We start from the raw sequence: 17,616 nt of genomic DNA, 5'->3' as shown, positions 1-17,616 counted from the left end.
GCATATAGGCACTTTGTTCAATTTTGTGTCAACTGAGTAATAACAGCTGTATAACATTGTAGAGTCATTTTGTGAAATGGCAATCATATAAAATACAAAAACACATGAACAGTACAGTCACAACGCATTAACAAACTCACATGAAACAACCATGGCTAATTTGAAAATGCGCGTGGCCACAGTCACATAACTCAGTGTTCCTCATCATGCCACACACACACACACACACACACACACAAGCACACAAACACACGCAGACACATTACCATCAGCACCATTTCAAATTGTCATGACAGAATATTTCACAATACATCATGAGCACGTGTATCTAGACTAGGCATGTGTGCAGAATCCATTCCAGACTAATCTTACCCATTCTATTCTATAAAGGTTAATGCATTCCTTAATAATTTGGCCATATTTACGCCTAATTAGACCCTCCCATGCAGATTTATGAGATCAAAGTGGGCATAACACTTTGTAGTTATTTCTTGATGGCTTTCTTAGAGGATTCTGATTTCGAAAATCTGTCTGGGGAAGCAGTTTGGTGCCTTGCTAGCGGGTTCGCAAAGTGTTGTCGTGTAGTGTGTGACAGGATAGGGAGTCACTTCACTTTCAATTCAATCAATTTAGGAAGTGGATTTTCTTTGAAATTGAAAAACTGGAAAAAGGAAGAGAGGAAGGAAGAAACGTATGAGAACAAAGGCTCTATTGATACCACGTGAATGGCAGTTTCATTTTCCATTTTGAGTAGTGAATTTAAAAGTGAATTGGTCCCAACCACGGTGTGTGTCCAACCTCGTGCAGCGTGCGTACGGAATCCCGCACCCATTCAAATCCAACCGGACCAAGCCCACATTCCTCTCGGCTGTGTAAATATAGAAAGAGCTCATTGTGACGGGTGCCGGAAGGTGAGGAGCGGGCAGACTGGATGACTCAGGTAGCCAGTGATGCTGTGCCAAGTGCGAACAGGCAGAGTCCGCTGCCATCCGCCCAGCCCAGCGCCGGGCCTCAGACTGGCACACTCAAACACAGCGGAGTGGGCACACACATAGGCATAAGTAAATGGGTACTAACAATACAGGGCATTACATGGGCAGTTGGGCACAGAGGAGAGTGGCGTTGTATTGGCAGTTGTGAATGGACATAGAACGAGGTTAGATTCGGAGGAGCAGACAGTGGCATGCAAGCAAGAATGCATAGATGGAAACTGTCGCACTCGTTGGTGTTTATAGGCGGGCGGCGTCTAGATAGATAGGATTCCTGATCACACTCACATAAACATAAACATAGAGTATCGTCTCACAGCCGTGGTGTGGTGAGGTTTGTGGGTTTCATCGCTTTCATCAGCTGGTGTTTCCCTTCCTCTATTGTCTGGGTCACGGCGATCTGACTGTAGCGAGGAAAAAACGCAGCGGTCCATTGTTGCATGGTGCCGTAACGTTTCAGATGGCCGCTGAAAACGAACAGCTACACACAAACACACACACACACTGCTGCTGTCTTTTAAGGCTGCAATATCTCATAGGACAACAACAGCAACACATACACACACATGCCTGTTATCCCTCTCGTCTCAGGTTGGCCGTGCTGAGAGTAGATAGCGCTGCTTCATGAATACATTATTATAGCTAGTTGGGAGGATTTATCTATGTGTCTCTCAGAATTAATGCATGAATGTCTAATAACTCCATCAGCCATGAGTACCATGAATGCCATGAATACACTAGCTGCTAATACCCATGTGGTCAAGGCTGTATTTGAATACCACAAGCAGAACAGCAGTGCGCCAAGGACCAGCTGGGAGTCTGCAGCTTTGTGAACGCTACATGGACAGCTGGGTTTTGAAACGCATTGCTTTTGAACTGAGTGCAGCTACCAAACACAGGGATTCATGCTTATATAAAAGGGAGTGTGTGATGTTTGCTCATTCATCTGCATAAGGTGGCAGCCATAAAAAGGGATTTATACTGCAAAGGATATGTAGCAAAGATCAGACTTATCAAGATGCATGTACAGCTGTGTTTGCCTCTACCATAAGCTTATATTAGTGCTAATGCCTAGTATATTATGTTAAGTATGCTAAAAAATCATTCATAGTCAATCTGTTGTTTATTCCAAGTGAAAAAAACACACAATTTGGCCTAATTGTTTTATTTCCATTTCTAGGGGTTTGTATTTGGGTATTGGAGCCAAAGTCTATATTGGGCCTGTGTTTTGGGATATATCAGCACAGCATTCCTGTCCATAACACCATCTGGGCCCCAGCCTCCATACACACACACACACACACATGCACATGCACACGCGCACACACACACACACACACACACACACACACACACACACACACACACACGCACACACAAACAGTTCTGGAGCAGCTCATTTGGGTTGTGCAAAAGCATGTTGGTCAACAACGAAGAATGGATTGGCTAACATCAACAGTAGCACAAGTGTGTTAAACCGAATGGATGGATGGATAGATGGATGATGGCTGGATGGATGGATGGATGGATGGATGGATGGATGGATGGATGGATGGAGGAAGCTGGGCAGGAAGAGAGCAAAATGAGGCACTGTGACAAATTTCTCTTGAAGCACTTGCATTAGGAAGATGATCACTGTTGTGTAACTTGGCACTTGAGGCATGGCGGAGATGGATAGAGGACAACGTGTGTGTGTGTGTGTGTGTGTGTGTGTGTGTGTGTGTCACGATATGTGAATGTTTTGACATCCCCATTGCGTGTGAGTGGTGTGGTGCTTAAAGCTTCTTTCTGCAGGGCGACTGCATGTCGTTTTAGGTCAGAACCGATGCTGTCGGAAGGAGGGCTTATGTTGTTTGAAGAGACTTTCTTTAAGGATTAAACAAAGGTTGAGTAAATAAACAGCCTGGGGTCAAAAGTTTACTGGCTTTGTTGAAAGCTGGCTTATAGCTCTTGTAGGGAGAGGCAGGAGTATCGGTGGATGTACGTATAGAGAGAGATAGAGGGAGAGAGAAAGTAAAAGAACATGAGAAAAAGCTATCTGTCATCAGTGGCAGGGGGTAAACCTTGTCATCTTTGATGCTGCTTGTCACACCTGCAGCATGTTTAGAGGTATTCTGTAAAGCAATGGGTCCAGTGTGTGTGTGTGTGTGTGTTTGTGTGTATAGGGCTTAGGTGAACAGTTCACCATGCTATACCCACTTTAAACTGCAGATAAATAGATTTAACAGATAAACAGAGCATATATCATCACCTATGATCAAGAATTACAAATGGTAATCTGCAGCAAGAAAGGACAGGTCGGTTAAATATCTTAAATTAGCATGTAATCCCTCTACATGATTATGTTAGTGTGTTTGTGTGTGTGTGTGTGTGTGTGATTGAATGACTCACATTATTTTTACTGTGATTACTGGAACTGCCACTCTTGACGGGCCGAGGAAAGGGAGGAGAGAGAGAAGAGCCACAAAGAGAGGGAGAAAGACAGAAAGGGGAGGGGGGGGGGGGATGAGACAGACCTCTGAGAGAGGGAAATCAAAATGAAAAGGTGAAAGAGAGGAGGGGGTAGACGATGTGAAGAAAGGGACTTTTTCATCTGGGAAGAGAGAGAGAGAGAGAGAGAGAGAGAGAGAGAGAGAGAGAGAGAGAGAGAGAGAGAAGAGAGAGGAACCAGATTGATGGATGTAACAGTGTCAATGCCTCCCATGATCTGATCGTAGTCAGGGGAGGATAGAATGAGGGGCACACACACACACACACACACACACACACGCTCGCACACACACCAAGGCCCCCCAGCCATGTCCCAACAGTATCCTAAAATGTCCACCTCATCCCCTCTCCCCTTTCATCTACCTGACACTAGTTGAAACACAGGTTACTGGATACGTCCCAATAGTCCCAAACAGCCTCCTTCCTGTATCCCTTTTTGTCTCCTTCCCTATGACCAACTCCTCTGCACAATATCTAGAGCTTCCTTCTCCAAACAAAAGCCGCACGTTAGAAGAAACGTCACAGCAAAGATGAAAAGGGATAAAAGGAGGAAAAAGATAAAAGCGAGGAGAAAGGCTAGGGCAAAAAGAACAGTGGGGGATGCCGTGTAAGTATTGGAATGTGTCCAGCGAGACAGCCAGTCAGGAAGCGAGGCAGAAGCCGTCATATCTAGCTATGAAGCAGTGAAAGGATGGGTGGCAGCCATCACATTCACACAGTATAGCCTAGACTAGCCTATGGCCTCCACCATCTTCTCTGGCCTGACCCACATTGCCACAGACACACACACACACACACACACACACACACACATACACACACACAGGCAGCCCCAGCCATGCCACGACATGACAATAGCTAATGAAGCGTGGCAAGGAGCTAGCTAGTAAACTAGCCGGCCTGCCCTGCCTGTCTGGCTGCCTGGCCTCCATTACTCCCCCAACCCCCTTCTCTTGTCTGGAAAGAAACAGATGATGGCCTCTCTTTTCTCTCCTGCCACCTCCTTTTTTCTTTTATTTGGCCTCCTACAATCTCTCCATCTCTCCACTTGCTGCCTCCCTCATCATCTATCCTTCCATCCAACCATCCATGCATGTGTCCCATTCCTGTCTCATTCAGTCCTATCAGTGATGTAAACAGTGGGTAAACTATAACCTCCAGTCGATGATCAGGATACAAAAATAAAACAAAGATCTGTTATATTTTCAGAAAAGCATTGATTTGTGCTTTTTTAAAGGTTCTGCCCTCACATAACATCAGTTTGAATTACATCGCTTTCTATGATATGTAGGCCTGCTTTGAATTTCACATCATAAACATTTGTGTCAGCCTAAAAAAGGTGGGTAAACTCTACTCTGCAAATTAAAATGTGGGTTAACTGATTTTAGTTGCGTTTACCCCACCCACCACATCCTTGTCTGTTTATTAGTGTCTGTGGCAGCTGTGTGTGTGTGTGTGTGTGTGTGTGTGTGTGTGCGGGCGAAACTGGCTTAACATTTCGTGACTGCAAACAAACTACAATGCTCAGCACATCCCTCTCACTGTGTCACCATACAATAGGACTGGGAATTTCCATTCTGCTTAACCAAATCCTATGTGGCTAATCAGTAAAAGGAATCACTGAGTCAAACATCCAGCATGAACAAGACACCTCTAAAGTGCGATAGTGTGTTGAGGCGATCGCCATGGCGATACCCCAAGGAGTGGTCATGTGATCCGGTCCCAGTCACCTGATCTGCTGAGGGTGACTCAGCAGGGTTAGGTATCAGAGTCTGGGGTCAAAGGTCACACTGGGGTATCAGTAGATGTTAATGAATGAAAAATCCATATACTGACTGGTTGCACTGATAGCCAAGTATTAATGTGGTGGGATGAAATTTAAATGACTATCTTCAGTATATTCTCCCAGTCTCAGTGAGCACTTTCCACTCTGAAAATATTGGAATGGTTTTGGCCAAAGCTTTGAGCAAATTGCCAATCAAAATTATCTTGTTTTGAATGAAAAGATAGGAATTTTGGGATATGGGATAGGGATTGGATTCAAATAAGGCTGAGCAAGAATGCTTATCATTTTAATGGGTTTGGGTTCCTAGTGCTCTTGACTGTGCATGTGTGTGTGCGTGTGTGTGTGTGTGTGTGTGTGTGTGTGTATGTGTGTGTGTGTGTGTGTGTGTGTGTGTGTGTGTCCAGCACTCCCAGTCCCTGTTGATTCTGTTGTATGTTTACATATACTGCATTCCGGTATTTCCTGTGGTGCACTGGTCACTTCACATCTCTCTCTGTCTCTGTCTCTGTCTCTCTCTCTCTCTGTCTCTCTCTCTCTCTCTCTCTCTCTCTCTCTCTCTCTCTCTCTCTTTTTCTCTCATGCTCTTGCTCTCTCTCTTTCCATATTCTCTCTTTCTATCTGTCCCTCTTTTCACCTCTCCCTATCTCTCTCTGTTATCTGGTGTTCGGTTCCAGTTAGCCGGTTTTTAGTTTCTCTGCTGGAACCGAATCTCCCGCAGTGTCCATCACTGTCTTGTAACTAGTGGTATTAGTGGTAAGGTTCATTGTTGTCTAGCTAGTTAAGTGTAACTAATTTAGGCTCAAATATTTTCTCAAGTGCAGAAAAGAATCAATCCATGTCCACTACATGCACCATTTGAAACTAACAAGGTGAAGGATGCTGATTAGAAATTTATTGTAATCCAGTTTAAAATGATAAATTGATATTTTGAACTCTATTCCATTTTTCTTTGCCAGACACATTTCATATTTGGGAAAATAGTTTTGACATTTGTCTTCCTTATGCCCTAAAAGTGGCATGTTAGCATTGTTAGCATTCCTCATTGACATAATTGGTACCATTAGCTACTGTTGTAGCTAAACATCATATCATTTCAATTTAGAGTGATAGCTTGATGTCTTTACTTTTCATATTTTAAGGGAAAAAAAGTTCTTATTTATTTTTCAGCCTGAAAATAAACCATCTCTGGCCTTAGTCACCGAAATCAATAGTTAACGTTAGCTGCAATGTAGCTAGTTAGCACGCAGCTAGGAGTACACATTGGTGGTAATCAGGAATGCTAACAATGCTAACAAGCTGTTTTTTGGGTATGTGAAACTGTATTCCTACAATGTGATAACAGCTTAAAATTCACAATATCATGGTATCCCTTTACATTTTTAAGAGCAATCTTGCACCATATCATTTAACATGTATCTGCTATCAGTGTATGAGCATTAGTCTTTCTGGAGTCGACTTTTCTACTACGACACTATGTCAGATACACTCAGCAGTGACAGGGAAATGGAGGGAGAGCGAGAGAAGAGGGCAGAGAGAGAGGGAGGAAATAATGGAGATTTTTGGAGGAAAGGAGCTGAGGAATGTGGTACAACGATAGCCCTGGGAGAGAGATGATCCCACAGAGGAATCGAGAAAGAGACAGTAAGAAAGACAGGGAGAAAGAGACAGAGATAGACAGAAGGGTGGAGTCATGGAGAGAGAGAGAGAGAGATAGAGAGACCAAAGACCAAGATAGCGAGAGACATAGAGAGAGAGAGAGAGAGTAAAAAATAGGAAAGAACGACAGAAATCTCAGGAGACAGCCGAAGGAGACGGGCAGCCATAGATAGACTGAGATAAAAGGAGAAGGAGAGGAGGGAAAGAGAGGGGAGATAGAGGGAGAAGATAGATCGCTCTCTGCAGACTTGCGCAGTGTGTTGGGTAATGCTGGGTCACCGGGGGCCTAATCTCTACTGATGCTGCAGCGCCGAAGCACTGGAATGATAATGGCCTGTTTGTGTTTACGTGTGTGGTGGAGCATGTGTTTGTTTGGGTAGCTTCCTGTGTGTGTGTGTGTGTATGTGTGTCAAAGATGATGTGTTTGTATTTGTACGTGTCTATCTGTATGTCAGTGTGTGTTTCCTTCTGCGTGTGTATGTGTACAGTACAGTAGTCTGTGTGTGCGTATTAATCTGTGTGTGTGTGTTACTGTGCTTCTGAATTCCTTCCGTCCCCTGGTACAGTCCCTTGTCAGGACCCCCTCTCCCCCCCAACACACACACACACACACACACGCAAACATGCTCACACTCTTAACCCCTCGTTAACACCTTAGGCTCTGTAGGACTGAGTCACTAGTCTGTGCTGCATAACTGAGAACACTATTCATCTGCCATCTCTCTTTCTGCATTATGGTCATGGCTGTTGTTTTTGCAAACCAGGGCAGCCCTGAGTGGGTGGGGTTTATTGAGCTCTGGACCCATAAAATAGTCAAAATTGTAGATAACTTTGCCAACTCAGCACGCTCAGCTCACGCCCAGTCTTGCTCTGTCTTGACAGCAATATAGAGACTCCAGACAGACTGGTATGTTAATTAGTTGACATCCAGACCATATTATGAAGTCCTTTTATAACGATGTTTGGCCTTGGATGTCTTTTCAGATTGTGTGTTTGTGTTTGTTTGGTAGATGGTAACAAGGTTATTTTATGATTGATAGGTGCAAATATGAGTGTTTGTGGGTGTGTGTTGCATTTCTGATCTGTATGTGAGATGTTGTTTGTGTGTGTGTGTGTGCTTCAATGTGGATGCCTGTGCGTGTGTGTGTATATGCATCTGGGCCGGTGTGTATGTGCATGTCATACCTCGTGCGTCTGTATGATTTAGCTGTGTGTGCATTCATGCCCATATGCGTATACACACTCCAATGGGCTTTGAGAGGGACCCATAGCAGGTGGGTGTCAGCAGCCCATGTGACTCCTGCTGGAATTCTAGGCTAGGCTCGTCTTGTCCCACCAACGCTGTGTTTGTATGGCCAGTGTCCGAGAGTCTGCAGCAGGGAGAGGAGCTACAGTATCCTCTGACCGTGGGTCTGTCCGTCCATCCATCCATCCCTCTGTCCACCCATCCATCCTTCTGTCCTGCCCTATGGAGTGTAGCTCGTCTCGGGCCACTAAGAAGAGATGGGGTCTGGCTTTGTGCGTGCTCCGACTGCGCCACAGGGCCCTCCGAAACAGGTAGAGGTGAAAAGACGGGCGAGAATGAGGGAGGGAGAGTGGCGGTGTGGCGCTGGATTGACAGGGCTAATAGGCTACATACCCGGAGGTTCAAGGCAGGGAACGAGTTTGGGTCTTCGTTTGCAACTGGTTTTTATCTCTGCATTGGCTTAGTTCCAGGACTTTTTGTTTCATTTATTTATCTTTTATTTAACCAGGTAGCCCCACTAAGATCAATAACGTTTTTGTCAAGAAGCAGGCAGAAGTGAAAAGACGGGAGAGAATGTGGGTGAGACAGTGGCAGAGTGGTGCTGGATTGACAGGACTAATAGGCGAAGTACCTGGAGTTTGGGTTGCGGATGTGCAAATGGTATGTTTTCTATCTGTGCATTGGCTTAGTTCCAAGGCTGTGTACTTAATCTTTTTTTAACTAGGTAGTGCCATTGAGATTAAGAATCGTTTTGTCAAAAAACAGGCAGAGGGGAAAAGATGAGAGAGAACTAGGGAGGGACAGCGGCAGAGTGGTGTTAGATTGACAGGGATAATCGCCTGAATACTGGGAGGTTCGAGGCAGGGAGTGAGTCTGGATCATTCATGTGCAACTGGTAGGATTTGAATCTATGCACTGACTGGGCTGCGGTACTTTTGTTTTATCTCATATCTCCATCTGCTATCTTTTATTTAACCCGGTAGCCCTATTGAGAATCATTTTGTTCAAGGGAGATCTGGCAGAGAAAACAGCATCAAGACAAACTTAAAACTTGCAGACAACTATACAATAATGTACATTGCAGAGCTAATAGGCAAAGTCAAAATTTTGATGTGTAAATGGGAGAGGTCCAATTTAAGACGAATAGAAGTAGAATCAGGGGCTAAGCCTATATAAACTGTGGCTAAACAAAGCATAGACAGCTTTAAATCAGACCAAGAGTCAAGTTTGAGTCAAGTCCAGATTTTGATGGTTGAATGGATTAGACTCTCTGTCTTGAGCCTATTGTGACTCAGTCTTTGTTTGTTTGTACAAAACTGACATTGACAATAGCCTAGCCATTTTCTGTCCATCCAGTATATTAAGCTTTCACCCAAAATAGTACTGGAATGCAATCACACTTTCCAGAGTTTCTTTCCAGAATGAGATATCCACTGTTTGAAAAAGTGATACATACTCTTACAAAACTATTGATATAATTAATAGCATTGACCTTTCTTTGTTTTGCCCCCCGTTGTTGTTGGCTTTGAGTCGTGTGACTAAGGTCTTGTCTACAGCCCAGCTTAGTTCTGTCTTTTGAGTCGATCATATTCACCATAGGATCATGGTTTGAAACCTGTCAAATCATGGTTCCATGCGCATTCATCCAGCTGAGTGTTATATGTCATTTTATGAGTTGAAGACAGCAGCCAGCAGGTTTAGATGTGCCATGCCAGAGAAGGTGTAATGATGAGTGGGATGAGAATCCGGGCTGTGAAATGTGAGGCATCCTCTTTGGTTTTGATGTAATTAGGTGAATCTCTCTTAGATAACATGCATCCTCTCGCCTCTATCTCTCAAACACATCTGAAGAACAATCTAAATGGAGGAACCTTGCTTCTAGCCCTTCTATATGAATAACGCAGGGAATAAACTAAACGATAAGAGGAATTCAATCAAGCAGAGACTTTTGCAATTCAGCCATTTTGTGGCAATGCGAGTGACCCAAAGGCATTCTGGACAGCACAGCTGCAAACCGAAGTCAAAACATGCAAAATAAGCTCTCTATTTTACCTCTTGCTTTGATTGACAGGCCTATATTTTATCCATGGTGGTTCTGAGGCACAGCTATATATAGTTATCTTATTAATGGTCACGTCCACTTTGATTGGCAGTCATTAATAGGATGGATTTAGAGCCTCTATTTGAAAACTCATACAGTTATGCTACTTTGCAGAGGACTTATTGCTACCTAGCTAGAGATAGGGCCTACGCATCAACAAATGAAGCCCCGTGGGAGTGGTGCAGGCCATAGCAGCGGTGCTAATAATTAGCAGTCTGGAACCAGCAATTACATGATTCACACCTCACTGCTGCCGGTAATGATTGTGGATTTTGATTTGGGCGGATTAAAATATCTTTCCTGAAAAACAAACACTAAATTTTCTCTTGTGACATATCCGCCGTATCAACGTATTCACAGGATTTGAATCCCAGGAGGCCATCAGTGGCGCAGCAGTGATATAAAGTCCCAGCATTTACCAATACACAGGATTTGATGTTGCAATCCTTTGTACCATAATCCAAGGTGAGCATTCATACAGACGCCAAATTCAGATATCAAAAGAATGATGTACTAACCCACAAATGGTGACTAGAGGATATCAGGCTACGCTGTCATAGATCTACAGGACCATCGCATCAGACAGGCAGCACCATTCACCAGCCGCCTAATCTAAATGTTACAGGGTTGACCCCCCTTGACACCCGCTCTCGACACCAAATACAGCCAAAATCACCTCCACTACCCTGGACCTGCATTTAGGTTTATCCTTAATTACCAACATTATGCAATAATTTCTAAACTCGCTATTGAGTTTGAAAACAACGGGCTAATGGGATGGCTGACATAGCTGGCTTGGAACGGCCCGCTCAGCAGTTCAGAAACCAAATTGTATTATAGGCTAAAGGGCTAATAGTCTAAAGAATAAATGTACCAGCAACCATGCCATCTGCAAACAAAATGTCAGCTAGCATGCTACAGACAACCAAAAGCTAACAAGCCAACATCATTACCTGCAACTGTGCTACTATCCCCCTCCAGGAGCCAGATTCACAAAAGTGCTCAAAAGATAAATCATAGGAGGTTCTTAAGAGGGCTCTTTTAAGTGCAATTTCCCAATATTTTCTTGAGATTAGTTTCATTTCTTACAAACATATCTTGGTTTATTGCTTACAAACTTCTCAAATAGGGCCGACCTAGCTACTGCAATCTACACAAGCATAAAAGGAGGAATTTCCCCCCAGATTCACAGGTTCTGCTCAGTGCGATTTCAACTTCCTGTCGCTCATGAAGTGTTGTATAATAATACAAAAACAGTGAGGACTAGATTTTCTCTACGGTGGAAAATTGTTGACATTGCTGGGCTCTGTTTCAATTCAATGCATCCCCTCTTCCTTCTGAGAAAACCCTGATCTGGTCCACATGGATGGGTGACAGCAGTACGGGTGATGAACCCGCGATGAATGAATGTCAATCATTAGAGAGGAGCAGCGCAGGCTTTTGCACTCTCTCTTTTTGCATGCAAGTGTGTGTGCATTTGTGTGTGTGTGTGTGTGTTTGTGTGAATTGGCGTTCATATATGCATATATATGCCGTCTCTAGTATGCTGTAACCACTGTGGGCGGATGTGACCTCCACAATGCCAGGCTTTGTGGCTGGCTGACGTCACTGGAATGTATAAATACAGAGTGGAATGAATGAGTGCACTATAGGAGTGCACACTATAAAGTGCACTACACAATGAAAGATACAGTAGATGACCATACCCACCGGGCCTGTGTGTAGGAAATGTGGCTGGATGTTGTTATTACTGAGCGGAGTAAACCATGATCCCAAGCCTAATGGCTTTTTGGACAACAACAAAGCACAAAAAACACACATACACACACATGCAAACATACAAAAACACATAAATATGCACACACACATGCACATGTGTCTGTGTGCATTTGCATGTGCTCTCTGTGTGTGTGTGTGTGTGTGTGTGTGTGTGTGTGTGTGTGTTTGGGGATGTGGATCTTGGTCTTTGTGCCGACAGGATAGAATCAGACCACTGTGCTTGTCTGACTGGATTTGCAGCCATGTCATTCGGCTTCAGCTGCCTCAAGGCTGTGTGTGTGTTGGTGTGTGTGTGTGTGTGTGTGTGTGTGTCTGCGTGTGTGTGTATGTGTGTGTGTGTGTGTGTGCGTCTGTGTTTTTGTGGGTGTACACATGCACACATATGCCACCACACCAGTCATGTAGAACAGTGTCCCTGTTTCCCAATGCAAATTTTATTCAAAGTCAAGTGGTTCTATCGAACGAATCTTCCATGCATTCACACATGGGTGGCTGACTGCTGTATATGGGCAAAAGATGTGCGGTGTGTGCGTGTGTGTGAGTGTCTGTGTTAGTCTGTGAGTTTATTTTAGTGCACTTAAGTCATGTGAATTTGTGTGTGCTGCAGTGTTTTGTATAGATCTTGCTTATATGCTTTTATTGTCTGTGATCTTTGACTAGGTGCGTGTTTGCATTTGTGCATGTTTGTGTGTTTGTGTGTGTCTGTGAGTGTGTGTGTGTGTGTGTAGAGTAGCCTACACGGCGCACTGTATGTCTACTGTTGAGTGCAGTCAATGTAGCATAGCGTGTGGTCTAGTATCCATCGGCTGCCTGTGGGGAATTACAGCAGCTATAGTCAATTCAGCACCTATAGATCAGTGTGGCCTGGACCCCGAGGCACAGAGCTGAGTGTGTGTATTTATGTATTTCTTTGTGTTTATTTATAGGAAGCTATTTGGCTGAAACATGTGGAGCTGCACAGAACACTGCAACCACATCATAATTGTTTTGACCAGATTATGGTTTACATTTTACATTCGATTTCAGGCGTTTAGCTGATGCTCTTATCCAGAGTGACCTACAAATGAATGAGTGGGTAGGGGTTCAGTGTCTTGCGGTTTGACAGGAGACATGGCTGTTGATGGATACATCATGTTTATGCATGTAAACTGTATGCATACATTAAGTTGCATGTATTGCGTGCATGTGGCGCAGCATTTTGCATTGCTGTAATGCCTTAGATGGTGAAAACTGCATCTTTCTGGAGAGAAAGAATGGAAAGTCAAGGTTATGTGGTAGCAGCCTCTTGCAAAGACATATGATGGATGGGAATCTGGCATTGCACCGTATGGTAATCTATTGAACAGAGGGCTGGTGGTGTGAAACTGGATCCTGCAGAGCCATAATGGCAGCTTGAGGTTGTGTGGGGGCAGTGCAGCCAGTGACGTCAGGCTGCAGCCTGAAAATAGCGGTGAGATCTCAGTTCTCCACACAGACAGATACTCTGGAGGAGAGGAGAGAATGAGTCAGCTGTCCTGCTGACACGGGCCAAGATGGAGACACAGAAAGAAAGAAAGATAGATGATGAATCAATCAGAGATAGAAACACTACCAATGGGATGGTTAAGCAGTACTGAAGGACACCCGTGGTCAGAAACCCACGCCTTAACATTGAGAGTGGAGGATGATGCTCTTGTTGCTAAGTAATGCCTGTTACCTTGGTGATAACGAGACATGTTCATGGATGACTCATCAAGTTTGAACTCGAGAGCGGTCAACTATTCTATACGGCTTCTCGCTGGGCGGTGATGTGCTAGCAACGCTCTGTGATTTTCATGGTCAGTAACAGCAGGCTACATCATTGATGTGAAGTCTCCAGAGGCATGTGAGTGAACTGATTACACCTAATCAGTCTAAAGGCAGGGGAGATTATCTTACAGGCCCTCGCTGAGAGCCAGCTGAGCATAACACTGTCACTCATACAGTGCATGTTTAAAGCATAGGACCCGTGGAACACAAAAATAGACTATTTGCTATTTGCTATTTGCTTTGTCTCTGGTTTTTTGCTGTAAACTGACAAGTATGACAGATAAGATATTATTTAAGATTTAAGATAAGATATTATTATTATATAATTGATGGTGTCAGCCAAGCAAACTGATTGTCCAAAGATGCATTCCAGTTGTGCTGATAATTCACATAAGCATGTGCTATACATGTATTGAGAGATTGCATATATTGTGGCGTCATTGGGAAGAACTAGACTGACACACAAGCAAAAGTTAACTGATAGCTGTGCCCATAGAACTTCAAATCCCTATATGATTAACCTAACATCATCATCATCATCATCACTTTTTCACTCGTTTTTTTGTAGAACAATGGGTACATTTTGAGGAGAGGGATGTTTTGACAAGTTTGGTAGATAAATTCATAGTCATAGACAGATAGTCATGAAATGGGCCAAACTCAGTGAGACCCAGATTCCCCACAGGAGACCAGGAATAAACAAGCATTCATGGCTTTCTTTTAACTGGTTCATCTACTGACTTGTTCTGGAGGAGGACTGGGAAGAAAAGCTGTAAAAATATACGCTCCAACTAAGATGACCGTGGACTGGAATCCTCAGAAAAAGTAAACCCGCATCAGAAAATGTGTCTAGCCAAAACTGGGGAGTCAGAATAACTCAGCGACACAGAAGTCATGGAAGTAAGAATCCAGCAAGAAACTCCAACATCAAGACCGAGGACTCACAGCACCCTGAACTGAACCTGGTGTCCCAAAGCTTCCACCTGAGGAAGCAGCAAAAACAAACCCTCAGCTCAAATGCAAAAGGTGTACAAGCCTTTGACAGGGATCCAAAAGATGCAAAGATCCAACAACAGCAGAGGTGGTCTATCTGTCTTTAACAACAATATCATCTCAACAGAATCAAATCCAGACACAAATCCTGATCCTGGTTCTGCACTTCTGAAACAACAGAGGGCATGGTCCCTCTCTGCAGATCCCTCAGATATGAACTGGACATTGAGCTTCTTAATACATTCAGTACAATACAGTCAACCTTCCTAGCCATGAAAATCAACAGGACCTTATGGATAACATCATCTTAGCCCTTCCATACTCACAGCTTTGTGGTACGGGACATGAGAGTCCTGACAACTTGAACAACCTTAAGAGATCTGGATCTTAGGTGTGCTGCAGACTTAAAACTGATTCCTGCAGTGACAATTTGGCTCCATATGTTGATATGTTAAAAGCTCGATATCCAGGACCATGATTCCACTGACTTCAACTGAGGAGGGCTAAGCCTGAAACCTAACAAAATGCAAGAGATAAATAAATGACAGTTGAATCTTACATGTGAACTAAATGTCTTCTAGATTGGCACAGTGGCAGTGGATTATGATAACTGAGGACTTAGAGCTGTATTTATGTCTGTCACAAATATAAATTATTGCTTATTTTGAGGGTAAATCTTGAAGTTGACAGTTGTTTTACCTTTACATTTACCTGTCAAGTCAAAGATTTAGAGCAACACTAACTGTTCAGACAAGGTGTGTGATTTGATAAAGAATGCATTAGACAAGACGTTTTGGCTTTGATTGTTTGTAAAGCATCTTATCTAGATTGGCAATCAGGACAACTCCTTATATTTCTTGTATCTTACTCTTCGAACAGACAGTGGAGTGATATGAAATGGTGCTGAACTATTTTCCTGCCCCGTCCTGAAGCACAGCACAGGCCTTGGGTTATTAATGTGCTTTGACACCCTCTGACAGGGAAGGGCTTTATTGGAACAGCCACATGCTGTCATGTGTGTGTATAGGTATGCGTGTGTGTGTGTGTGTGTGTGTGTGTGTGTGTGTGATGCATGTATGCAGTATTCTCTTTTTTCTCAGTTTTCATTCTGTCTCCTCCCTCTGGAATTCAGCAAAAGAAAGAGTTCATTTTCCATCTCTTTTTTCTGTCCCTTTGTTCAATATTCACCACATCCACATTTGCATCTCTCCACATGGTATAGGGCCTATTTCCATGGTAGTCATGGTGAACTTCTGCAGATCCAATGATGACTGAACAGGTTTTCATGTGTGAATGCTGGAGCCTGGACATTGCTCTCTGCCATACACTAGCTCCTTTGGCACACTACAAAGTGTACTTATGCCTCACTGGCTGTTTAGTCACGTCATACTTATGCAGATATGTGTGGTAAGAAAAGTGACTCCTTTTATAGTTGTTTGTGTACCAGCAGTGTTCAGATAAGGTGCGCTGGATATAGAAAAGAAGGGCTGGGCTGTTGAGAATGTAACACTGGGGCTCCGAATGCCTGTGCTGGGAGCGAGAGTGGAAGTGCTTTTGGAGTGGCAGTCAGAGAGAGTGGGCAGTGTGTGTGTGTGTGTGTGTGTGTGTGTGTGTGTGTGTATGTGTCCTGATATATACTCACACACACACACTCTTTGAGAGATACAGTGTGAGAAGCAGTCTGGGCATGTCCACACACATAGCAAGATGTTGAAGGATGGAAGACGCAACCTGCAGTAATTTATCTTCACAGTACAAGGTAATAGGCTGAAAGACTCCTGTCTCAACTTGAAAGACTCCTGTCTCAACACACACACTCACACACACACACACACACACACACACACACACACACGCACACACACACACACACACACACAGGCATACAGACAGACATCAGACATGGACTTGACATGTGCAAGTGTGAAGAAGAACAGTGTGAAGAAGGGTAGACATGCATTATTGTAGACATTGCCTTATAAGCCCACCCTCACACACACACACACACACACACACACACACACACGCACATGCACACACACACACACACACACACACACACACACATAGAAACACAGCCCCTTGCACATGAACATGAAAATACTTATACTGTACACATTGGACATTCCACACAGTTCAGGTTTGCTTCTCCCACGCTATACCCTGAGGCAAGGTGAACACACACACACACACACACACACACACACACACACACACACACACACACACACACACACTGTAACCTTGTCAAAGTTAACCATGACAGTGTTTATGCCACCCTGATAATCAACACAGCTCTTCCAATACACCCACCCTAAGCTAGAGTTCGGTTCATTCTGTCTAACCCAGTAAACAGGTGACTGGTATGCCTGCAATGAGAAAAATGGCAGTGATGATCTGTTGTAGCTGTGGTCTGAAACCTCTCTGAAACGGTTCATGGCACACTCCTGCACAAAACTACAAGGCACAACTAATTACTGATTGCTCAGGAATGTCACTTAAGCCCTTGTTTAATATAAGCAGAGATAAAAATGTACCTTTCAGCTAAGGAGCAAATTGTATTAACTTTGATTTTAAAGGTGACGATGAAAAATGATTTAGAGCAGTGTTTCTCAAACATGTTCCACCGAGGCACAAGAGTCTGCAGGGTTTAGTGAAATTAGCTGTAGTGCTAATAGCTGTAGTTATTAGCTACAGCTGTTGCTGTGTAGTGATTGGTTTAAATGAAAACCAGCAGACTCTTGGGCCTTGATGGCATATGGTTGAGAACCACTGAATTAGAGTTTAG

At 43.8% G+C, this 17,616-nt stretch overlaps 1 protein-coding gene across 4 annotated transcripts in view; it reads left to right on the top strand.

Annotated features, from left to right (window-relative positions):
• The window catches only part of srpk2 (SRSF protein kinase 2), a 64,609-nt gene that overhangs the window by 21,266 nt on the left and 25,727 nt on the right, over positions 1–17,616 (top strand). The gene's annotated exons all lie outside the window — the stretch shown is intronic.

This window comes from Centroberyx gerrardi, chromosome 4 (genome assembly GCF_048128805.1).
Source record: "Centroberyx gerrardi isolate f3 chromosome 4, fCenGer3.hap1.cur.20231027, whole genome shotgun sequence".
NCBI lineage: Eukaryota > Metazoa > Chordata > Actinopteri > Beryciformes > Berycidae > Centroberyx > Centroberyx gerrardi.
This window is presented reverse-complemented; position numbering and strand designations above follow the sequence as displayed.